Below are 25,634 nucleotides of genomic sequence, written 5' to 3'. Positions count from 1 at the left end.
TGGTGTGTTGGGTCAAAAGTACGACATCATTTTTACGCCTTGTTGAACTGGATTATGGATGTTTAGTCGGTAAGATGCATGAGTGTGAGTTGAAATGCGACACAGAACTGTGCAACTTTTTACTGAATTTCCCAATGTGTATACGTGTGTGTGTGTGTGTGTGTGTGTCTGCGGTCATATGATCCAGTCATTATGGCTCTGACCTTTCAGCGTCTGGCTGCTCACCTCACATTCACTGGAGCTGTTCATCTGTACAGAAAGAGCACACATTCATAGTTTTACTGTATTAATACCTGTATTCACAACAATATTTACACTATGTAACCATTTTTAGAAACATTAAAATCCCCAAAAGTAGGAAGCTAAGGATTTACTTTTTTTTATTCACACATTAAGTGAAAAAGGTTGACAATATTACACTGGAATATTCATTTTATGAAAGTTTACACTGCTAAAAAAATATTAGCATAACTGTCCACATTGGACCATGCTGGTTAGAACTGGTCTTGAGACAGGAAGACCAGAAACATTATATTGTATTACATCTAAGGAAGTTTAAAGATCATCTAAATCTCTCAGATGTGCATTCTGTAGCTAATAATGTCCTAAAAGGCACTTTTACATGCTGGTCTTCTATGCAATTTCATGTAGGCCTATTTGAATAGCATATACAGTGTTTGCAGATGATCTAGGCATTCACACATGGTATTTTGTGTTGATCTACAGGAGAAATGCTGAAATTAAAAAGAAAGCAAATGAAAAATACTGAGGTCAAATTCAAATAAAAATGCTGCCATAAAAACAACTAATTGAATAAATAATAGACACCGAAATCAAATATTCCAGGGCACAACCAAGTACCAATTTACACCATCTGGCATTTGTGGTTTTATTATGCAGTATGTGCATATGTGCTGAGCAACTTCATGACAAACACACATAGGTCCACTGAATATTACAGCACGTCTGTCCTGTGCATTTACATTGCGTTCAGCACAGTTTGTAATTGAAGTGACTCAGGAGGAACATGATCTCCCCAAACCCGCTGACAGATGAAAGACACAAGGGCCATGAGCTAAAATGTCACAACGATCACATGAGGGATTTTTTCGAAGGCGTGAATACTTCAGATGTTTCATGCATGCTTGCTTTGCATTTAATGATGTGCTGCATGTTGGCATCCTTTCCTTTTTTGAACTTTTTCTTAAAGCTGATCAGTCTAAACATTTCTGGGTTTCAAAAAACCACATACAGTATACTGCCAAATTTTGCATCTACCCATATCAAAATTAAATTAAAATTAAAATTAATTCATTTGAATTAAATAATAATAAAAAAATAATAATTGTAAAAGTTTTTTTTTTTATTAATACCTCATTTTTATTTATATATTAATTTAATTTATATTCAAATTTTTATTCATTTAAATTTAAATTTAATTTAATTTATATTTTAATTCTTATTCATTTATATATCAGTTTTAGTTTTTTTATTGTATTTTTGTTTTGTTTTGTTTTGTTGTTTTGGAATGGAATGGAATGGAGCCACTAGATGGAGCCACAACAGCAATTTTACTCCTTATTTGGAACAGGAATGAAGCAGTCTGGAGGAAACCTACTGACAGATTGTGCTGGGTCAAACACTCAAACAACAATAGAAGCCAATGAAATATGTAGCTGCCATGTAGAAAATTGTAATACACACAAATATTGATTGAATATGTTTGTTTTGGGGACTGAAGGGCTAGCATTAGCTCCCAGCTAAAACAGAGCAGGCTACCAGACACACGATGGCAGCATGTACAGTACCATTGAGATCTGCCTCGCTTTCTCATACACCCACACATATAAAACACATAAAACACACAACACAGTCATCCGTCTTCTCGCATGTCCGAGCACAGAATCTGGGTTACATCCTGGGTATCCCAGGAGGCCAAGTGCTCATACATCATTATTGAAACATTCAAGCACACGAGGACAGATCACACATACCTCCAACGCTCTCTAATCTTTCTCTCTCCCCCTCTGGGTTTCGTGTGGGCTTGCCAAGTTACCTCATCCCTCCCTGTACACATTTATATAGTGTTGTGTATGTTACCAACAGAATGTAGAGTGGTGTTCTGCAAACTCTGCAGAAATTGCGTAAACTGCAGAAGCAATCAAGTTAAATGACTGTTGTCCTTTCAAGCTAAATTCACATGCAGCCTAATAATCCATTTAATAATTTGAAAAAATGGTGCAATCAGACTGAAAAGCCTTCATGTGCTTTGAGCAGATCATAACTGCCCAAAAAACCCTCTAAACCAGGTAAGTCCAGGTAAGACCAGCAAATCATCTTAGGCTAGTTTAAGAAGGTTATGGATCCAACTAAATTGATTTAATCAAGCTAAATCTGATTGAAATATAAGGTGTTGTAGATCTTAAAACAATCTGAAAAAAAAAAAAAAAAAAAAACAACAACAAAAAAACCCAAACATCTTAAACCAGCCTAACTTGCTTTGCAGGTCTTAGCTGGTCTCCTAGGTTTGAGAGAGTTTTAGATCACTTTTCAGCTAATCAGACTGGGAGACCAGATGAATGACCAGCATAAACCAGATAAGACCAGCAGCCCATCTTAGGATAAGATATTTTTTTCAGCAGGACCTAATAGATCTTTCAGATCTTAACATAGCCTGGGGAAAACCAGCCTTAACTGATTGCTGGTCTTGGCTGTTCTTCTAGCCTGGTCATACCCATCTATAGACAGGTTTTAGAGAGGTTTGCAGCACTTTTCAGATGGTCAGACTGGGAAAACCAGATTGACGACCAGTTAAGACCATCATAAAACAGCAAAGACCAGAAGATCATCTTAGGCTGGTTTAACATGGTATTTTCAGCTAGCTAAACCTTAAAATCTCTGATAAAAGCATGGCTCGGTTAGCTTTTCCACTGCAGTTTAGAAACCCCTTCAAAGTGTGTGGGATTATAGACTAATCGTTATAGTTGTGCCGCCTCTACTGCCGTGACATCATCGTAAATGAGACACAATGCACAACACAGGAGCAATGGAGCATATCGATGGCATGGTGTTTTTGATTCTCGGCATGTGGATGTTGTTCACTTCAAGATGAAGAAGTTTGTTTGTTCGAGTTTGATGTCTAGTGTCACAAATCCAATGACGCTGGTACTAGTGACGATTCTCTCTGACTAATCAGTGATCTTCAGTGTTTACACGTCACATTTGAGTATCGGTACGGTAGTACTATTTAGGTGAGCCTTACCTATAAATGTCACTTTTTGCATGGGCATGCATTTTGTTCAGGATACACATGACCCAAATCAAAACGTACATTGTCATTATAACATAAAGTTATAAAATAATAGATTTGCAATCTGCATTAGACTCATTAGACATTATATACACACACATTTAAATTCTGTTTATTACCCATGAAGTCACTATTCGATCTGTGCTATCAGTCAGTCAACTGAAGGTTATCTATCACTTCATGTGGATCCAAAGCCATGTCTTCAAGGTCAGAGCTGGGAATGAATAGAGGACGAAAAAAGAGATTGTGAAGGAGGAGAAGTGTTGTAGGTGTTTGGAAGTGTGCCCGTGGACCCCTAGGGGCCTCTGTGGTGCCCTGGTGGCGATGTCTCCACTGGATGAATCACAATGAGGTGTCGGCTTGTGCTACAGCTCGGGCCCTCAATGCAAGAAGACAGGTTGCTCTTGAGACAACGTCCCACAGGAAATAGGTTCTCTCTCTCTCTCTCTCTCACACTCACGTTTTTGTGCCACAGTTTGTCACAAGGCCAGTTTGGATGGCCACTCGGCCTGAGCCAATCACTTTAGTTTGTTTTTGCGGTAATTAGTCATTACAACCGAGGCTATACGGATAAGTGCCAAGACAAATTAAATGTTAGCATAGCGTATGAGCTGTGGAATAGCAAGTTGATGCATCAGGTTCTTTTGGACATGTAGCAATAATGCTGCCTTTATGTGCTATCAGAATTATCGTAAATACGAGCTTTCTAGTTAACCGTCCTCTCAAGTCATATTTACCACTGGAAGGCTCTGGGATAATTTTAATAGCTGAGTTTCCAAGTTGGACGGGCAGTGAACTTCAAACATGGTGGAGAGGAGAACGTCTGCTGCTGTGACTGCTAGTCTCTATCCGTTTTTTCCCACAACGGCGACATTGCATCGTTTCGTCGTTAAAGTAGTGCATATTTACATACTGTAACGAATGAATCCACTGGAGGCAAGATGGAGCGGACCCAAATGCAACTTTAATAATAATAAACAAAATCAAACATAAAGGCTGTAAACTGGTAACTCAAAACAAGAACCTGGACAAGGCATAACACAACTAGAAACATTCAATACTAGACAAAGACACAGGGCAAACATGAGGGCTTAAATACACAAGACTAAAGACAAGACAAGGGACACCTGTGAATAACAATTAGACGATTAAGCAATAACAAGACACATGGCAGGATCACATGACAAACAGGGAATCACATGACAAGACGAGTACCAGGAACAAGAAACAAAACCCAAAACGTGACATAGCCCCCCCTCTATGGGCGGCTCCCGACGCCCATCAAAACAAAAAACAATAGTTCAGGAGGGCGGTGGAGCGGAGGCGGACCCGGGGGTGGGATGGAGGGCCAGGTCCGTGGGGCGGCACAGGACCTGGAGACTGCGGCAGGATGGGAGGCCAGGGTGGATCAGGCTGTGCAGGCGACCAGGGCGGATCAGGCTGTGCAGGCGACCAGGGCGGATCAGGCTGTGCAGGCGACCAGGGCGGATCAGGCTGTGCAGGCGACCAGGGCGGATCAGGCTGTGCAGGCGACCAGGGCGGATCAGGCTGTGCAGGCGACCAGGGCGGATCAGGCTGTGCAGGCGACCAGGGCGGATCAGGCTGTGTAGGCGACCAGGGCGGATCAGGCTGTGTAGGCGACCAGGGCGGATCAGGCTGTGCAGGCAGCCAGGGAGGAGATGACAATTCAGGCGGCCAGGGAGGAGACGACACTTCAGGCGGCCAGGGAGGAGACGACCCTTCAGGAGGCCAGGGAGGAGACGACCCTTCAGGAGGCCAGGGAGGAGACGACCCTTCAGGTGGCCATGGCACAGGAACAGACACCGGCTCAGGAACAGGAACAGGAACCGGCTCAGGAACAGACACCGTGGCAGCGGCTATCTCTGGTGAGGGCTCAGGTTCAGGCGTGTCGGCGGCCATCTCTGCTGAGGGCTCAGGTTCAGGCGTGTCGGTGGCCATCTCTGGTGAGGGCTCAGGTTCAGGCGTGTCGGCGGCCATCTCTGCTGAGGGCTCAGGTTCAGGCGTGTCGGCGGCCATCTCTGGTGAGGGCTCAGGTTCAGGCGTGTCGGTGGCCATCTCTGCTGAGGGCTCAGGCGACGTGGCAGTGGCCATCTCGTCCAAAGATACTGGCTCGGCGGAGACCATATTGTCCTGAGACACTGGTTCGGCGGCGGCGGTGGCCATCTTGTCCGGAGACACTGACTCGGCGGAGACCATCTTGTCCTGAGACACTGGTTCGGCGGCGGCGGCCATCTTGTCCGGAGACACTGGCTCGGCGGCGGCCATCTTGTCCGGAGACACTGGCTCGGCGGGCGTGACGTGAACAGTCTCTGGATCGGCAGAAGTGACGTGAACAGTCTCTGGATCGGCAGACGTGACGTGAACAGTCTCTGGATCGGCAGACGTGACGTGAACAGTCTCTGGATCGGCAGACGTGACGTGAACAGTCTCTGGATCGGCAGACGTGACGTGAACAGTCTCTGGATCGGCAGACGTGACGTGAACAGTCTCTGGATCGGCAGACGTGACGTGAACAGTCTCTGGATCGGCAGATGTGACGTGAACAGTCTCTGGATCGGCTGTGCAGGCAACTGACTCTGGATCTGCTGGAGTAGCATACTTGAAGGCCCCCCTGACAGACATAAGGGCTGGGTCGAACATTTTTGACGACAGATCGGCGCTATTCGACACCAGCTTGCGGGCTCGGGGCCAGATGATCCCAGCGTCTGATCCAGGGCGGTTACGGAGCTCTGGTTTACCGGGCTTGACAGGGCTGACGGGCTGAGTGGGTTTTGCTAGGCTGATAAGGTGAATGGACTTAGCAGGGCAGAAGGGAAGAGCGGGCTCAGCCTCGCCCACTGTGAAGGGAGACCCACAAAATAGCAAAACAAAATCTATATATATTGAGCCAGAGTCCATCTGGGGTCAACCTCAGGCAAATAAAGACTCACGTCCTGATCCAGTCCCATCTAAAAACAATCTTTGAGTTCCCTGTCGTCCAGCGGGGCCAGGTGGCAACAAGCCACAAACTCACCCACATAGTCCTCCATGGGGCGGCCATCCTGGAAGATGGAGCAGAGTTTAGTTACTGGGTCCATGGTTTGGTCTAGTATTCTGTAATGAATGAATCCTCTGGAGGCAAGATGGAGCGAACCCAAATGCAACTTTAATAATAATAAACAAAATCAAACATAAAGGCTGTAAACTGGTAACTCAAAACAAGAACCTGGACAAGGAACAACACAACTAGAAACATTCAATACTAGACAAAGACACAGGGCAAACATGAGGGCTTAAATACACAAGACTAAAGACAAGACAAGGGACACCTGTGAATAATAATCAGACGATTAACCAATAACAAGACACATGGCAGGATCACATGACAAACAGGGAATCACATGACAAGACGTTAAATACACAAGATATTCATTTGTTAAATACACAAGACTAAAGACAAGACAAGGGACACCTGTGAATATTAATCAGACGATTAACCAATAACAAGACACATGGCAGGATCACATGACAAACAGGGAATCACATGACAAGACGAGAACCAGGAACAAGAAACAAAACCCAGAACGTGACACATACATGAATAACCATTTGAAGCATATTTTATGTTTTATACACAGCGAAAATAGCCTGCATTGTTTCAAACCTGTATGAGTTTCTTTCTTCTGTTGAACACAAAAAGAAGATATTTTAAAGAAGGTTTGTAACCAGACAGTTGACGGTAACCACATTGTTGAATGCAACAAGCTCGTAACCACAAATTCATAAGTGGGAAGTAGGAAGTTTCCGATAGCACGAGAGGGCAGCATAGCATGTTGTTTTTTACATTTACCATGGTATTCGAAAAAGTACTTTTTTATAAGGAAAAATATTGATCTATGGTGCTCATACGGGCAATTTCCTTAATCCCACTCCCCAACATTTCATGTAATTTATTTTTCCGTATGGTTTCTGTCCTACCCATAATGTCCATTATTATTAGGTATTGGTGGGACAAAGTTATTTGTGATTAATAGTTATAATAATAGTAATAATGTTAATAATAATTGTTTTTGTTCAAGTAATTGTTGTTATTAATAATAGCTTAATATTATTATTATTATCAGAAATTAAATAACTTGCTTATTTCCAAGAAACAAAAATGATAAAATGTTTATTTATTAACATCAGACCAGATATGTTCTTAATGTAAACAGACAAATTACTTGTCACTGAAACCTTGATGCATCACGCCTGGTTCGAACATGTGAGAATGTTACCATGTAGTGTGAGTTTTTTTAAGCATAAGAACTGCAAGACTGTGAAAACTGGATGATTCATCCCAACTGTTCTGAAAAGAGAGAGTTTCACTCCCCCGCTACTCTGAATGTTCTGTCTCATTCACTTTCTCTCCTTCACACACACATACACTGTGAGATTGTGAATGTCAGATGAGTACGTCTCTGTGTGTCATGCTCTTTTATTCCCGAACTCTTTCTGTTACACACTCACTCTCTCACTTTCTTCCTGTTCCTCAATAACGATGTTTTATTCTATATACAGTAGACTCAATGCCACATGATTACACATGATTGGAATGCATAATCAATGCGAAATATTCAAATACCAAGGTACCATGGAACACCATGTCAAAAAAAAAAAACCACATTGTAATACTATGGTACTTTGATGTTTGCTATAGTACTAAATGATTACCATAATCACATGGTATTTACAAAGAATAATACTAGGGTATTACCATAGTATACCAAAACACAGCAATGTCATGGTACAAGGACACAGTTTATTTACTATTAATTATTATATTAAATATTTATTTAGTTAGACATTTCTTTTGTTATTTTGTAATAACACCAGAACAACAACAACATTATTATTATTATTGGACAAAAAGTTATTGGTGGTTACTGGTACCATTACAAAAAAGTACTATGGTGATAGCATGGTACATTTTTTTCATTAAACTCTATCAATAATAATACATTATCGTTATTTTATGGGTATGGCAAAAAGTTATTGGTGGTTATTGGTACCCTTACAAAAAATCCTATGGTGATAATATTGTTTACTCCATGGTGCTTCCAAGATTATTACCATGCTACTATATCCAAAAAAACAAAAATCAAACAAACATGGTATTATTATAGCAACAATTATAAAAATGCCATGGTAATACCATAGTACCTTTTGGCACTTTTATTGTTAGTGAAAGCAGAGGAGTTCTGCAGTGATATACGGCATAGGGTCACACTTCTACACACACACACACACACACACACACATCCTAACACAGCAGAAGGAGCTAGACGGCAAATGGATTGAGGAAGTGTCTCCTCCGTCCACTGGATTGTGTGCATGAGCCTCAGAGCTTTCAATCACCTGCTCCTGGTCCAACTAAAGCTCGGCTCCACAGCCATCGAAGTACGCTTTATTATCGCTCCCTGTCCAACACATGAGCCTCAACATGACATCCATCTCCTCCACTGCAGTGTTCACGGCCTGACAAGTGCTCAGACTAGGCGTAAACACAACCTCTGCCATCAGCTCCATTGCTGAAGGCAAAAACGATGGCACAGATGCTTGGCTCCGAGTCCAGTCTGAAATGAAGGGACCAGCGAGATGCTTGTGAGTGGAGATGAAGAGGAGGTGTGTTGGATAATGATGGCTAGTTCGTGATGGGTATATTTGGTGTGGAGTGTAGGTGGAAACACAGAACCTGGTGTGCAAATAAACTGAGGCATGTTTTGAAGAGACGTCTGTGGAGATTCTATTAAAATACCAATACCTACAGGAATAAAGAATATTTAGGTGGCATTCAGCATGGGAGTGTTGACTGCGAAAAGTCACCATATTTATTCCGGCTAAAAAAGCCACACACACACTATAATGATGAAGTGCAGAGATGCCATGTCTGACATATTATTCTTGTGCGTTTTGTCCCCACATCCGCCAACGACTGTCTGTTTGCTCAAAGCGCCTGGCTTCCTCTTTTGATGCGCACACATCATCCGTCCCATACAGCACAGAGAACGTCGCCAGTGATTCACATGGGGTCACATCACAGGGTTCTGCAGCTGCGTATGTTTCCGCCACACGCAATAGAGAGATCAGACCGTGAGGGTATTTCAGTTCAACATCTAACGGTGGAATACTAAAAACTTCAGGACAACATTTCTGTTCCACTGATGACCGATGTGTAACACTGAGGTTTGTCCTGCTCTGCTGCTGTCTCGTAAACAAGCTGAAATTGCTGACGGTTACATCAGCAATGGTAATTAATTTTGATGACAACATTTACAACATTTCCTCTTTTCTGACTAGGCTGCCAAAACATGTCGGTTTAAATCAAGTATAAGTCCTCCAACCAATAAATGTTGCTGGTTGATTGTCTTTATTTAGTCTCTACAGAGGTTTTCTAAGTCACTATATACATTAGCTTGCTTGATAGTGAATTTACACCAGAATTACCCAACAAAAAAGTACCGTGGTATAGTGATAGCATCACTATGTTACGTTGATGTATACTATGGTACTGAAAATGATTTCAACAAAAAAGTACTAAGTAACACCTTAGAACCGTCATGGTATTTTATATATATACACTGCTCAAAAAAAATAAAGGAACACTTTGAAAACACATCAGATCTCAATGGGGAAAAATATCATGCTGGATATCTATACTAATATGGACTGGGTAATGTGTTATGAACGAAAGGATGCCACATCGTTTGATGGAAATGAAAATGATCAACCTACAGAGGATTGAATTCAAAGACACCCCGGAAATCTAAGTGAAAAAATGATGCAGCAGGCTTGTCAATTTTGCTGAAATTTCATTGCAGCAACTCAAAATGGTACTCAGTAGTTTGTATGGCCCCCACGTGCTTGTATGCATGCCTGACAACGTCGGGGCATGCTCCTAATGAGACGACGGATGGTGTCCTGGGGTATTTCCTCCCAGATCTGGACCAGCGCATCACTGAGCTCCTGGACAGTCTGAGGTGCAACCAGGTGATGTCAGATGGACCGAAACACAATGTCCCAGAGGTGTTCTATTGGATGTAGGTCAGGTGAGCGTGGTGGCCCTTCAATGGTATCATTCCTTCATCCTCCAGGAACTGCCTGCATGCTCTCGCCACATGAGGCCGGGCATTGTTGTGCACCAGGAGGAACCCAGGACCCACTGCACCAGCATAGGGTCTGACAATGGGTCCAAGGATTTCATCCCGATACCTAATGGAAGTCAGGGTGCCATTGTCTAGCCTGCAGAGGTCTGTGCGTCCCTCCATGGATATGCCTCCCCAGACCATCACTGACCCACCACCAAACCGGTCATGCTGAACGATGTTACAGGCAGCATAACATTCTCCACGGCTTCTCCAGACCCTTTCCTGTCTGTCACGTGCTCAGGGTGAACCTGCTCTCATTTGTGAAAACCACAGGGCACCAGTGGCGGACCTGCCAATTCTGGTGTTCAATGGGAAATGCCAATCGAGCTCCCTGGTGCTGGGCAGTGAGCACAGGGCCCACTAGAGGACGTCGGGCCCTCAGGCCACCCTCATGAAGTCTGTTTCTGATTGTTTGGTCAGAGACATTCACACCAGTGGCCTGCTGGAGGTCATTTTGTAGGGCTCTGGCAGTGCTCATCATGTTCCTCCTCGCACAAAGGAGCAGATACCGGTCCTGCTGATGGGTTAAGGACCTTCTACGGCCCTGTCCAGCTCTCCTAGAGTAGCTGTCTGTCTTCCTGGAATCTCCTCCATGCTCTTGAGACTGTGCTGGGAGACACAGCAAACCTTCTGGCAATGGCACGTATTGATGAGCCATCCTGAAGGAGCTGGACTGCCTGCGCAACCTCTGTAGGGTCCAGGTATCGCCTCATGCTACCAGTAGTGACACTGACCCTAGCCAAATGCAAAACTGGTGAAAAACAGTCTGAAAAGATGAGTAGAGAAAAAATGTCAGTGGCCTCCACCTGTAAAACCATTCCTGTTTTGGGGGTTGTCTTACTGTTGCCCATCTAGTGCACCTACTGTTAATTTCATTAACACTAAAGCAGCTGAAACTGATTACCAACTTAACTGTTACTTAACTGACCAGATCAATATCCCAGGAGTTTAACTGACTTGATGCTATTCTCTGATTAAAAAGTGTTCCCTTTATTTTTTTGAGCAGTGTATATATATTAGGGGTGTAACAATACCCTCATGCAGTGTTGGGGGTAACTCATTACAAGTGAGTTACGTAATCAGATTACTTTTTCAAGTAACTAGTAAAGTAATGCATTACTTTTTCAATTTGCAATAAAATATCTAAGTTACTTTTTCAAATAAGTAATGCTAGTTACTTTTTCACATTTATTGACTGGCAGCTCTCCTGTCCCCATGTTGAGAGAAAAAAAGTGAGGTGGTGGTGTGTGCGCTGTGTAAACATGATGGTTATTGTAGTTCTAGACTAAATGTGAACTTGCATTTACTCATCTCACTGCCACGAAAACAATCAGTATTCCTCAAAATGAATAAAAACAGTAAAATGCAATCTCAGAATTTTACTCAACTTTTACAATTAACTATTAAAATACACAAATATACTTTGTGTATTTAATCTCACTTTATTAATCAATGTCTTTGCTGCTGACCTTCAATGATCTAATTCAACCATACTAATAAGCAAAAATTACTTTAGATAAGATTTAGAAATAAGAGTGTTGAACTTCCTTCTCCTGTATATTATTTTTCTTTAATCCAGAACAGCAGCGCAGCAGAAAGGTTAGTTTGAGCGGCGCCCTCTACTGTACAAGCGTAAATATGCATTTCCTTCAGCCTGAGGCTTATTCAGTTCACTTTTGGGGCCCTATTTTAACGATCTGAAAACGCAAGTGTCAAGCGCAAAGCGCAAGTAACTTTGTGGGCGGGTCTTGGGCGCTGTTGCTATTTTCCCGGCGGGATAAATGACTCTTGCGCCCGGCGCAAATCTAAAAGGGGATGGTCTGAAGTAGCTTCATTATTCATAGGTGTGGTTTGGGCATAACGTGAAATAAACCAATCAGAGCATCATCTCACATTCCCTTTAAGAGCAGGCGCGCTTGTTCTATAGCGGATTCCTATTATAACGGCGGATTTGCCAGGCGCGCGCCAGGAGCGGTTCACAGCCGAGGAGACCGGCGTTCTCGTCAGGGACGTTGGGGATGGAGAAACACACCCAAATTAACTTCGGTTAAACAGGCGTATGATAGTTTGGGTAAATGTGTAAGCTAGATGTATGCTTTTATAATAAACTCTATCTATCTATCTATCTATCTATCTATCTATCTATCTATCTATCTATCTATCTATCTATCTATCTATCTATCTATCTATCGTAATAATGTATGATTTGCAAAAATGAAAACCGCTGCTTCTGTGTAGATGAGAGAATCAAAGTGTATGCACGTTGTGCACACTCTACATTGTTTATGGCCAAGCATGCGCCCTTAAAATAGCATAATGAACAACGCGCAACGTGCCACTGACTTTAGACCGGCGTTCTCGTCAGGGACGTTGGGGATGGAGAAACACACCCAAATTAACTTCGGTTAAACAGGCGTATGATAGTTTGGGTAAATGTGTAAGCTAGATGTATGCTTTTATAATAAACTCTATCTATCTATCTATCTATCTATCTATCTATCTATCTATCTATCTATCTATCTATCTATCTATCTATCTATCTATCTATCTATCTATCTATCTATCGTAATAATGTATGATTTGCAAAAATGAAAACCGCTGCTTCTGTGTAGATGAGAGAATCAAAGTGTATGCACGTTGTGCACACTCTACATTGTTTATGGCCAAGCATGCGCCCTTAAAATAGCATAATGAACAACGCGCAACGTGCCACTGACTTTAGACTAGGTTTTTTCTGGTCAGTGGCACAATTGTTTTATGGAACAGTAAAATAGCACCAGGGATTGTTTGCGCCGGAACACGCCTCCTTTTTTGCGCTGAACCGCCCAGGGAGTGCAAGTTCATTCCCTAGTTTAATGACGTGCTTCTGTGGAGGGAAAAGCGCGCTTTGCACGGGTGCAAAATAGGAATGATACATGCGTCGGTGTACAAAGTCAATTGCGCTGGGTGCAAGATAGGGCCCCATGTGTGAAAGGGCCTTAACATTTGCCAAAAATATAACTTTTTAGTTGTTCTTGTTATTAAAAAACAAACAAGCAAGCCCAGCCCAGGTGAGAAAAAGTAACGTAAAAGTAACGTAACGCATTACTTTTCATAAAAAGTAACTAAGTAATGCAATTAGTTACTTTTTTTGGGAGTAACGCAATGTTGTAATGCATTACTTTTAAAAGTAACTTTCCCCAACACTGCCCTCATGTCATGATTCGATACATATCACAAAACTGAACTCACGATACGATTTTATTGCGATACTCCCGATGCACACACATAGGGTAAGCATAACGCGGTATACGACTTCAGTACTTTTTTGTGAGGGTGATTGATTCAAACCTCACAGAGCAGAAGCACAAATAAAATTGTGTGAATGAGTAAAAAAAAAAAAAAAAAAAAATAACACCACTCTTTTCACCCAGCAAGTCATTTAATGGAAGCAGGGAGGTGAGGAAACAAGGCACACAGCCTGCAGAGGATGTGAAACAAAGTCGACAGCCCTGACTTTCACCTCTGCAAACGCTGGCAGCTCACACTCCTCCTCCTCTGAGGTGCTCACACACACACTGGAAAGCAGCTTCCACTGTAGTCCCAAATTACACCTGACTCACACTAAAAAAAAACTGGCCTTGATTACAAAAACCAGTGGGCTTGTTTTTATTGCTCTGGTGGAGGTTTTATGCTTGCTATGCATGAGGAGGAAAAACGTACATTTCCTTGCATGGCTTTTCACAGTGATTGATTTTACCTTGAGTGGCATGCCAGACAAACAGCACCTCGGCCTGCAGCTGTCAGCTCATGAGAATTACTGCCTTTAGCTCATGAGGCTTATGTATGCGTGTATGTCTGCTTAAAAAAAAGTATTATACCAGTCTAAGGTGGTTTGCTGGTCTAAGCTGGTGTTTAGCTGGTTGGCTATAGCTGTTTAAAACCAGCCAACATGTCAGCCTGATCAGGTTTGGAAGTTATCAACCCAATTTAGGCTGCTATTTTATTGTTTTTTGCAGGATAAGTGAGGGAAAATATTTATTCTAAACCTTAAGCTGTCTAACTGTGTACTCCATACATAACAACTACACATGTAATGGAGAATGCTAATTAAAATCTCAAAAATGGCTGCTTTAAGAATTAAGATGTTCTTCAAGGGCTGCAACTCTGTTTTTGACAGACATAAAGGGCACAAGAACTCAAAAATAATTCCACCAGAATCTGACATTAGCATTCTGCTAAGCTAACGACCTGATATTCTAATGTACACGATAATCGCTTCTGTTCATCACAATGCATTCTGGGAATCTCTGGAAAGGACACATGAAATACTGCCATTTATTTTTTATAAATAAAATTACTTTCCCCAAAATTACTTGGAAAAAAAATAATTGATTAAAAAAAAAAAAAGGACATAAAAATACCCAAAACAATAGTCAATTATACAGTTTTCAGTACAAACAAACATACGTAAATACATTTAACGGCAAACTGCAACATTGACCAATCATTACAGCATAAAGGTGCCATCACATTTACCATTGTTCAGCGAATTTTCTTGGGTTAAATCGAGTCATTTCAATAGGAATCTACACAATAAACAATTTCCTCACACAGATTGGTCGTGCAAATTCCCCACGTTGACCAACATAAAGCTGCTTGGTTTGAAAGTGACTTCTGTGTGAGCTGTGCTTCATACATCGCTACATTATATCGACAAAGGATATTTTTTGCTGAAAAATTATATGACCACACCTTAAGGCAAGACAACATTGCTACCTATACTAATTTGAAACGCATTTCCATCAGGTGCGCACCTGTGATTCCTAGATGTACAGCAAGCTTTGGAACAGAGCTACAGCGTGTGGTTGGACGGGTCTCTTTCTGCATAGAAACACTTACTTACACTCGGTCACACACGCCAACACAAGTGCACCTCAGGCCATGTGTGCTTTTCTTAAGTGAAATGGGTCACTAGACTCCATATGGGCAGGTAATGATGGCAGAGATGGAAGTCGTCCAATCTGATGGTTTTCACAGCTGTCAGAGAGCTATAGGAGCCATCACACATCACGACTCCATGGCCTATGCCTGGCATAAAAGTATGAGGGGGCGGAAAAGCTCCCTTCCAGACCTGATAGGTTGCCATAGCGACTGTCTTTGCATTGAATCGATATAGCCATCTAAAAAAAGCCATGCATTTCAGCTGTAGCCCAGAAAAAAGAAGAAAAAAACAAAACAAAAAAGATAAAACATTCCAGCCTGCACAAGACAAATTCAGCTTGATTTGTAAATATGGATACTGTTTGCATTTGAATAATTCCCATTTGATTTGGTCTGCTTGTGTTTGGGAGGACAAAACAGGGTTTTTTTGGCTCTGTGCCGCCTGTAGAGGTTGGCCGAGTACTGCCAAACAACAAAATCAATTAAGTCTTCAGCTCTCTGTAGCATTACAGTGTTTTACATTGACGCACACAAAATGTGCATGCTACATGTATACAGGTGAACCTGATTTCACCAGGTACAACATGTTCCTGGATCCTGGAACAACGATCCAATCAAGTTTACAGTTTATGTTAAGTTTAGGCTTACAAACAGGGTGCTTCTTCATCAGCATTATTCACCTATCTTTTCCCTCTGATTTTAGGGATAATTTATGGGTAGGATTAGGTTTAGGGGTAGGGATAGCACAACATTTTTGGACAGGAATATTGTTCCAGGATCAACAAAATATATTGACCCAGGTGCGCATCTAACTTGGCAAAATCAGGTTGGTGTCGACGTTACCAACCAACCTGATCAGGGGAAACACAGGCTTTCAGTCATTACCAAAATAAACACATGACCCGATTTGCCATAAAGACAGATTGGTTTGTGTTTGATGTGTGTGAAATTTAATTCGCTCTGTATTCGTCTGAGATGTCAGAAATGGACCTGGCCTCATTTCACAGCGAGGGAAAGGATTCCTGCTTAAACAGGCACAAAGTGTCTTCTGGGGGAGAGAGAGAGAGAGAGAGAGAGAGAGCGAGAGAGAGAGAGAGAGAGAGAGAGAGAGAGAGAGAGAGAGAGAGAGAGAGAGAGAGAGAGAGAGAGAGAGAGAGAGAGAGAGAGAGAGAGAGAGAGAGAGAGAGAGAGAGAGAGAGAGAGAGAGAGAGAGAGAGAGAGAGAGAGAGAGAGAAAAGAGAGGGATGTCCTTCTTCATGTACAGACACAAGGAACAGTCACCAGGCGCTCAGAGACACCCGAACACATCAGGACAGGACTCCACCAATGGAAGCTCACACGTGTGGCGATACGAAGGGTTTCCAAGGCTACCCCTTCTCCCTCGTCTCCGTCCCCTCTGTCTGAATGTCAAACAGCTAATAAACGTGGCTGGAACAGCTCCATCAGCTCATAACCCTCTGTGTGCCTTCATATAAGATCTACAGCATATGAAGTTCAAAATGCATTCAGATCTGACTGAAACAGTTTCCTCTAATTCTCTGAAGAAAATGTGAAAGGTGCTTTCCTCATTGCTAGGTGGTTTTTCTATGGTTGCTAGTGTGTTCTGGGTGGTCTAAAGTGGCCATATCTAATTCTCTGTGAAATTGTGCTCCTTCAAAGTGAATCTTATCACTAGAAAAGTTTTTGTCAGTTTTATGGTGTGAGAACTGAAAATAAAGAGTAACTACAAGCCATTTTTTTAATCTATCATATTTAACAAACTTTGATACTTAGGTTGCATCCAAAATTGCATACTCTCCAAGTACTTCTTTTGAATTGACTGTTAAAAAAAAAGTATGATTTATACACTCCTGGGGGGAAAAATGGACCAAGCTCAAAATGGCAAAGCACTAAGCTTTTAATTGTCCTAACCACAAATTATTGTGGTTTGCTCAGGAAACTAGAAAAATTTAAGCAAATGCACTCAAAAGGCCATTGATGTCTCAGAAAAACATCAAAGACAGAATTACGTTTTTGGCAGAAAATGGGAAGTTGTGTGTGGAGTGATGAATCACAATGAAACACGAGTTGCATGGTGATGCTTCAGGGCGATGTCTTAGAAACTCTGGTGAGAAATATAATAATAATGTATCTCTACCACAGTGAAGCATGGAGGAAGAGGTGTCATTGTGTGGGGAGCCTGGTATTGGTGAGCTACTTCACTGTGAAAAAGTACAGGAGAATATTGCAGAATGGTATGCTTCCCACAAATGAAAAGTTGTTACCTAAAGAGGAATAATCAGATGTTATTTTTCAACAAGACAATGTTCCTGCCCAAATTGCAAAGACAACCAAGAAATGGCTTGAGAACGTTTTGTCGTTAAACTGCCACTCACAAATCCTTTCGCATGAACTTATGGGATAGTAAAGTGTCCATCAGATGCGCACTTCTGAATCTTGAATGAAGTAAGAGGTTAGGTCTGGGTACTTTGTGCCTGTTATACTGTGAATTCAGACATACATTTCTTTTTCACCCACTATATAGTAGGGAAGTATAAATATTCAGATGCAGAGTTGGGCTAAGCTCTAACCCTAAATATGAGCAATAGCAATCGTGATGTTTGCCTTGGCAAGCACCACTAATAAAAAGCTACAAATACCCTAAAAGGCGCCTTTTGGTCAAAGCTATTGAGTAAATGTAGTTCTTGAGAGGGATAATCTCTGTTCCCTTTGGAAATGTGGAGATAATCCATGCGTACGGAAGATCTCAGCCATGTGCCTTTGGCTTGTTAAAATAAGAGGCAAATTTAGTAAAACCATTTTGTATTGGTGAGGATGGGTTTTTGAAATAGAAATTTGAAATAGCAACAGTAATAATATAAATGCTATAATATAATATAAATTACCAAGGTGCATTATCTTAATTGAAAATACATGAATATCCTTTTGTAAAACCTAGGGAGCACGAACATCAAATTGTGAGGCTTATCAACTTGCAATTTTCATACAATGAATGAGGGACCTGAACCATATTTAGAGACTTGGGCTAGTACGCGACCACCTAGCAACCACTCAGAACACCTTAGCAACCTCAAAGAAACAAATTGGCAACACCCTATGTAGGGCATTGTGGCGGTGGGTTTTGCACAGGAAAATGCCATACATTTTCTCCAGAAAATGTTTTAATTGAAAGAGCGTCACACAAACAGACAAAATCATTCTTACCGAGTCAACACTAATAGTCCTTTTGTTTATAGACTCCAATGTGTGTGACTGTGTGCATCGCTTCGCCGTTTGGTGGGCGTTCGCTTCATTAATCTGACTCTTTGGCCCAGTGGGGTACTGGTCTGTTATGGAGCAGTGATAATGCATGCAAACGATCTGCATCTCTTACCAGCAGAAAGAATAAACAGCATCAGATATCGACCCCATGGAATTATGGCACAGTCAGCTGATTTCTTACAAATGTTGGTTAAAAACTGAATGGAAAATAGCTAGTTTGAACTTTTAGGGTAGACAAACCAAAAAGGACATCTTTTTAATATCTCAAATGTTTCTCCTAGATACTATAGCAATGAGACATTTCCAATCAAAAGTCTCTAGATCTCAATATGAACTGAAATATTTCACATCAAAGTCTTCCAAAAGTAATCAGAGTCATGCCATCAGCATTCATTTTATAAATAAATTAAATGAGCCTAAGCTGGTTTGGTTGTCTCTGAGCCCGGTCAAGATGGATCATTGGCTGGTTTTAGAAGAGTGTTTGGTCAGCCCAACTTAAACCAGCTAAGACCCCCAAACCATCTTAGGGTTGGTTTATGTTTATGTAGTTTTATCAGAAGGATTGCATGTCAACAATTGGCTCATTTGAAAGAAATACAATTTTAGGACACACGGTTAAGATACATGAAGCATATCTCAACTTGAACTTGACAAAAACACACTACTTTAGGATCAGAAAACAATGGTTTTATTTGCTCTAGCCCTACGTAAAACAGGCCTTTGGGTCCTGCTGCACATTAAGAGTTTACTATGTCAAAATCAGCAACGCATCTTAGGAAATTGTGAGACGTTTGTCCTCAGGAACATCTTTCTAGAATCATGTTTTACCTCTATTGATTGTGAATGAATATGTCATTTCACGTCCTTGGTGAAAGAGGACACTGGGGGATTATTCTTGGTACCTCAACAACCTTACGTAATCCTGAGATTGCTTCCTTCCACTTCACACATCAAATGTTCTTTTGGTGTACTCCGCTGTTATGTACTGTAGTCCTCTTCTTTCATTGTGACAAAAAGAGAGGGCACATGTGTTTTGACACATGACTCAAGGTTGTGTCATCTTAGCACTTACCACAGCTGTGGTGCATCTGGTCTTTGTCTCTTTGACAAAATGTATTTAAAAGCTTAGAAATTGTGCTTCTGCCTACTCTCTGCAAAGTGTCCACTGGCTCAAACATGCTAGCATTACATTAAGAATTAACATTTGCAATATGTGTACACAAAATGACCTACAGGAGAAAGCTGTGGAGTTGAAGTGTAATCAATGACAACATTGGGGTAAATCTATGTAAGCCTTGTGTACATAATCATGTTTTTATAGATTAAGCCAGGGAATGACAAACAGGCCACCGCTGTAATTCATCCGTACCAGTCTGATAATTCTCAGCATTGCAAACATATCTGCTGGGCACCAGCTCTGTAGATATACAAATCGGGGCACGTCATAAAAATCAATTAGAGGAGAGGTTTTTCTTTCTTCACTCCGGTAAATTAGACACTAAAGACATCTCCTCATGAGGTGGCCAAAATTAAATTATTAAATCCATGGGGATTACTCCCCCTTCAATGTCCTGATGTGACATAGCAAAATCAAAGACAACCAGATGTGTTTCCACATACATGCAGTGCCATTATGCAATGGCAGTGTCCCACATATGTATGTGGATAATTACAAAGCTGGGAAACTCATCATGTGATAAGTTAGCCTTCAAACTTGCCACTTTCACCTGGCAGATGATAAAACTGGTGGGGGAAAAATCCCATAAATTTACATATCTAAATGATTTACACTATCTCTCTAGACAACAGAATGTCATACAAATTAAAGCATGGACTTTTGTCACTTGGGCCAGTAAGAAACCACTTAGAAACCACCCAAGCAACTACCTAGCAACTCCCTAGCAACCACCCAGAACACCTGATCAATGACCAAACAACCACCCAGAACACCTGATCAATGACCAAACAACCATCCAGAACAACCGAGCAACCATCAACTACCCAGAACACAATAGCAGTCACTTAGCAACTACCTAGCAACACCCTAACAACCATCCGGTAATGCCCTAGCCTGTAAAAAAAAAAAAACTTTTAAAAGATGATTAAAATTATATTTTTTTTATATTTAATTGGTCTCATTTGAAATGATTTCTTAATGGAGCTTTTGATGTATTTTTTTAAAATGGGATTTGAAAAAAAAAAAAAGTCTGCCAAAAGAAATAGAGTTAAAGCAGAACCATTAAACCACAATAATTCACATAGGAAAAGTTATTTTTAGGGGCAGATGTTATAAACTTTGAGATTATCATGAAAAATCTCCACTGAAGTTTCTATAAAGCACTTTTAGCATGTAAATGAGTTCTAGATGGTACCATCATTTCATTCAAATTGTATTTAGACCTCTTAGACAAAATTGCTAGTGGAAGAATCACAGTTTTAATGGGCAGAGATGTTTTATGCATTTAAGAAGTACCTCACTTATAGCGCATGACTGGAGAGGGATTCTAAGAGGAATTTAGAAGATCCCAAACTAAATGGCACATAGTTCTCGAAAGCTGTCTTCTTTAGACATGTGCGTGTGATATGCAGACTCTGAGAGATATATTTTAATTGCGATGTGATGTTAAAAAAGTGTTGTGCAAAGGGCAGAGGCATTAAAAAAAGTCTGAAAACCTTGGGAAGAAAGCCAATGGAAACAGCCTTTTCTACACTCACTTAAGCATAGGAAGCCAAGTCAGGGAACTTTGCATTCACAGGGCATCCAAACATCAAATTACGGCTAAAAAAAGATGTGCTAATTGCATAAGAGTGACTTGTAACCACAATTTCTTGCTGTGCGGATGACACCAAGAGTTACAACACGCTGAAAGGTGTTATGGTATGAAAAGCAAAGAGATTAATTATCGTCTAAAATGTTCACTCCAATAAAACTGAATGTCTCTCCAGAGGGAAAATAAAGGCTTGCAGCATCTCTTACAGTGTGTGCATGTCTTTTAACTTTATTAAAGTCAACATGAAATGACATTCACAATGCAATTGTACTTATGAGTGAAACATAATATTCAAAATATTCCCTTGCAAGTCTATTGAATATTGAAAAGTGGGCATTCCATACGAACCATGCACAATTAAGAAAGTTAATATTGTGAATTTTGATTTCATGTTGACTTTCTAGTCACTGCAACACTATTGTTTAAACACTGACTAAAACTTAGTGCATTCACATGTTCTGATGACTACAAAGAAAAATGTACTTCAAGCACTATTAAAAGTGACTAACTGATGAGAATGAATCTTGCTGTCTTAAAAATGAAGTGGCACACAATGGACCATATTTCCTTGGACTGAGAGCTATGGAGATCGGCCTGAGTCATCAATTAATCAGCAACCCATGTGGTGCTGTAACTGACTCACCACTTTATACATATCTGCCAAAAAAATAAATATTTTTTTAAATATTTACAGAGAAAATCAACAGTTGTCAAGTGGTAAACATGTTTGAACAGTTCAACACTCAAAACGAGACAGGGATAGTGCCGGTCGGAGAAATCGACGTACCAAAAGGTAGGGGGCGTGGTGAAAGGTACACAATGCTACATCGAATACTAAACCCTAACCCGACCCTACACCCTAACACGCAGCTTTCACAACCTGACTTTCAGCACGCCCATTGCTCCGGACATTCAGGCCCAAGAGATGGTTAATTTCTTCAATGTTAAAATATTTTCCCCTATTCGAGCAGGAAACCTGTTTGAAAGCAATACTTTTTGCAATTCTGTCTGGCAAGGTTAGAGGCACAGAAAAGTCTCTTCCTCCAAATCTTGTTTTTATCAAAATGATTTTTCGGTTTCTTTTTCACCTCTCATCTTCCCACCAGAAGAACATGGTTATTAAAGTAAATGACTACACATTACCATCCAAAGACATTCACCTGGTATTTCAAAATGAATCTCTCTGATGTGTCATTTCTTCACCCCATCATCTCCCTATATTTTTTGTTTTCTTCCTGTCCATCAGTACATTTTTTTTTTTTTTCTGGAAGACAAAGACAGTAAATTTAGTCAACTTTAGCAGTATACTAGCATCTTAATGGATTTAAAGCTAACAGACATGAACTAAAACCCAGTAAACTCAATAACTTTGATTTCACAAGGTCTCTAAAAGCATTGCAAACCGATAGATATGGACACAATGAGCCCCAGTTTCACACACACAAGCAGGAATGGAGTAATTTGCTTTGAAACTATTCCGGCCGACAAAAACAAACAGTGTACTTTTGACCATATTTATGTCATTTTTGAAAAGTTCCCCCAATGAAGGATAATGATTTCCTCAGTACTCTGAGCCATCTTTACCTGTAAGTCCTTCCTGGAATTCAGGAGAAATGCATGGTTAAAAATAACCCACCTCTCTGACACAGCAGAGCTTTCGCTGCACTCTGTAATTACCAGCAGTGCAATCAGCAATGTCGTTCATTTCCCCTGATTGGCAGGCGCTGACGGCTCAATTGTTGGAAATGTACAACTACGATCTTCATAACTAAATGGAACTGGCATGTATGCGGTTGCGCAGCTCTCGCTGCATTCGTGAGACACTTCCATCGTGTGACACCTGACCGCCAAGCATCAGTATCCATCAAACTTCATCTAAAATAACACCTGCTACAGACTCCATGCCATATCTCGAAGCAGGAATGTAGATGTCAAACCCTTATGGAGTTTCCTGATCAAAACTGCATGTAGCTGAGTGAAATGGATTTTGCTATTTGAACCAAAGCCAATGAATCTGCTATACATTCACAGTACAGTCTTGGACCACTCCACGTAATCTTAATATTACAGTAGAGTGCCTGTGCTTTTCTCGAAGAGAGAGGGGGGAGGGGGGCGTTCATCGATTTGAAAGCGAAGCATTCTGAAGTGCTCCACCGCAGACGTTCAGCCAAAGTAATTGCCGTGAGTGAGCTAGCAGAACTGGCCACGGACAAATAGGTCACTTAATAGGTTGTTTACCACGCACTTGGACATGATTCATGGAGGGAAAGCAGCAGAGGTCCTGTGGACAGGGCCGCGGAGGGAATTCTGGGATGGCGCTACGATTATGATGGACAACGCATTTGTAATTGTGGGCTTGCTGCCACTTTCGACAGAGCCTGCACAACCCCTACAGAAAAGACCAGTGAAAAATCACCAGCATATGTTGCATCCCCAGCATGCATTGCTCCCTGCTGGACTGCTAAATGAACAGAATATCTTGTTCAAACCAGAACAGCAATGATCGATCAACTTCATCTTCTGGTGAAGGCTGGTCTAACTAACATTATTAGCCTAAACCACCATGGAAATGCATACTGGTTTAAGCACTGAGATGGGCATGCAGCAGTCAATTATGGTTAAATATGCATATCTAGATTGGTTTCTACAGTACATACCAGTGAAAAAAGATGGTCTCTTAGCCTGATCAACCTGTTTTTCATCTGTTTTAGTTGGTTTACGAGCTACAAAGTGGCAACACTTCTCTAAAAGCAGTCAACAGACAAGCCTGGAAGACCAGCAAACCAGCTTAGACTGGTTTAAGATAGAAATGTGCTAGTTTTAGCTTGTTAAAATGGTGAAGGTGATTTTTTTGGCAGTTTTAGCTATTTTCCAAGCTACAAAATGCCCAAAATCTGTCTAAAACCTGTCAACAGACCAGCAAACCAGCTTAGACTGGTTTAAGATAGCAGGGATAGAGGACAAATTGCATTCAAGGCATGTTTTCTATCAGTTCATGGATTTCCTGGGAGTTAAACGCATAACCTACTGTTGCTAGTGCTATTCTCTACTATTTGAGCTACAGGAACACATCTAGGCACCATGTATATGGTGCGTTAACACGCAGAGACAGCATACACAAACAGGAAATCATGGAAAACAACATCTCACATCGAACAGCGATTGTTTATTCACATGCACAGCGGACAGAAAGCAAGCGTAGCTCAGCATTTATACCTTCTACATGCCAGAAATCTGAAAGACTGACTAAATTATTTTCAACTGTGCACAAAAAAGGCTTAATAAAGCTAAAATGATTAAACAGATTGGCCAAATGAAAATCAGTGATACTACCATCAGAAGGGACCACAAGAGGTGTCGCCATCTAACAATTTTTTTTGACAGTTTGCAACTGACACTGTGGAAAAAACCTCTGACAAAGAGAATTGCTGATGAAATCTGCTTTGAGGAAACAGTCAGCGCGCACGTTCACCGAGGGCTTGATGGCCCAATTATTAGTCTGTTGACATCCCTCTTGGAAACAGCCAAGAATCCTCTCCTGATGCTTTCATGTGGACTGTGAACCCCGAGCGAGGGCAGAGAGCTTCATGACAACAGCGAAAGCGAGGCTGAAGTCTGCATCACCATGGAAACAGTGAAACCACTGAAATGTTGCCGTCTCTCTACCCTGAAAAAACTCCTCTTAGCAGAAATACACGCCATGCAATCACTCCATGAGGAAAATATTAATGCTAACATTTAATTTATATTCAACAATTATATTGATCTGCCTGCATTGTGACACACTATTATACAAGAACTGAACTGAGCTGGACGATGACATCATGGCTTTCTCCAGAGCGGCTATATATATAGGCCTATACATGAACTAAATTAATAACTTTTTTAAAACAAAAATGAAACATCACTGAACTTACTTAAGCTGGACTGTGACGATATTTTCTTCTGGAAACAAACTTTTTTGCATTATTTTCCAGTTATCTCTGTAAAGCTTCTTTGAAACAATTCTAAAAAGCTCTATATAAATAAATGTGACTTGACTTGACTCGACATAGCACTATATTTTGTTTGTGGGCATTAGTTAGAGAGCCAAAAAGCAGTTCGGAAGTATTTACATAAGGGTGCAAAGGACTGAGTCCACATTGAAAATCTTTTTGCATTTAAACCTGGATATAAAATGAA

General features: G+C 41.1%; 1 protein-coding gene across 1 annotated transcript in view; it reads right to left on the bottom strand.

Moving 5' to 3' along the window:
- The window catches only part of foxp2 (forkhead box P2), a 146,073-nt gene that overhangs the window by 113,937 nt on the left and 6,502 nt on the right, over nucleotides 1-25,634 (bottom strand). Inside the window, exon 3 of the mRNA XM_079869937.1 lies at nucleotides 204-249. The gene's annotated coding sequence lies outside the window, so the exon portion shown is untranslated. The remainder of the gene's footprint in view (nucleotides 1-203; nucleotides 250-25,634) is intronic.

The sequence above is a fragment of the Squalius cephalus genome (genome assembly GCF_949319135.1).
Source record: "Squalius cephalus genome assembly, chromosome: 4".
Lineage (NCBI taxonomy): Eukaryota > Metazoa > Chordata > Actinopteri > Cypriniformes > Leuciscidae > Squalius > Squalius cephalus.
Note: the sequence above shows the minus strand (reverse complement) of the source record. Positions and strands in the feature narration are given on the sequence as shown.